The sequence below is a fragment of the Choristoneura fumiferana genome, chromosome 2, assembly GCF_025370935.1.
Source record: "Choristoneura fumiferana chromosome 2, NRCan_CFum_1, whole genome shotgun sequence".
NCBI classification, from domain to species: Eukaryota; Metazoa; Arthropoda; class Insecta; order Lepidoptera; family Tortricidae; genus Choristoneura; species Choristoneura fumiferana.
In genome coordinates this window covers 18,071,715-18,073,047 of record NC_133473.1, presented here as the reverse complement: position 1 = coordinate 18,073,047, position 1,333 = coordinate 18,071,715, and positions in this window count along the sequence as shown.

Here is a 1,333-nt window from a genome sequence, read left to right as displayed (position 1 = left end):
GCTACCAAAGCCATGGGATCCTACTACCGATTCGCTGTAGCTCTGTACTCCCACTTTGGCGTTGAAGTCCCCCATGACAACGTTGTAGTGGGCCCTGGTGGTGAAGTGCAAGGCCTTAGATATGTCATCGAACATATCTTCCACTTCATCGTCCGAGTGCGTCGAGGTCGGTGCGTAAACCTGCACAACCTTGAGGCTATACCTCTCGGTTAGCTTAATTATGAGGTACGCAACCCTGTTCGACACACTCGACACTTCTACAACGTTGTCACAGAGAGACTTATTCACTAGGAACCCTACGCCACCCTGGGACAGCTGGTCTCCCTCTCGATAGTATAGAAGGTGGCCTGATTCAAGAGTTAGCGTGTCCTCCCCTTCTCTTCGGACTTCGCTTAACCCAAGAATGTGCCACCTTATTTTCTCGAGTTCGACTTCGAGTTGTGCCAGATGCTCGTCGAGCCGTAGCGTGCGTCCGTTGTACGTCGCCAAGGTTCACAATTAACGTTCTTTAAAAAAAAAATATGTAAAGACATTCGTTTTTAGGTACAGATTTTACTCTTAAGTTATTTTTTTACATACGCACATGCTTATGTTTGGCAGCCAGATAAAAGCCGTAGCTTTAATATAACCAATCTATCGAATCGTACGCGCTCAGGAGCTATTCGGACAAACAACCGATCCAATAAAAGCATTAAAATTATCAGCTGGGTCAATATATGTCAGTACTTCTCTTCGCATTTAATTTCGGTGGAAAAAAATAAATCACAGGATTACGAGGGAAACAACGTGACATTTAAAAATACCATTATTGAGGTGGGGGCACAGCACAGATAAATCTCGGTTTCATACGAACGCAAACGTGTCGGGTGGTGACGAATTGATTGCGAGTTGTTTCAGACAAAATGGCGCCTTTACCTTATTGACAGACATCGAACAATGAAATGTTTACCTTAATAATGGAACATGAATCTTCCATTTGCTAGCCCGACGAGATTATGTTTACGAAGCATCGTTATTCTTTATCAACTTTATTAGACGTGCTTACGTATTTTTTATAGATCTCATGTGTTTGCGTTACGGCGGAAGTTAATAACCTAACCTGATATTAAAAATAATCTCACCCGCTTTTTTTATTCTAACGTTATTTTTTATAGCTTTGCGTTTTAGCCTTTGTATCTCAGAGGGTCGTGGTTCACAACCTGGCTCACCCTTCATATATTTTTGGAATTCATTATGTGAAACTAACCTAGTACTACTACTACTACTACTACACACACACACACACACACACGCCCACGCACACGCACACGCACACGCACACGCACACGCACAC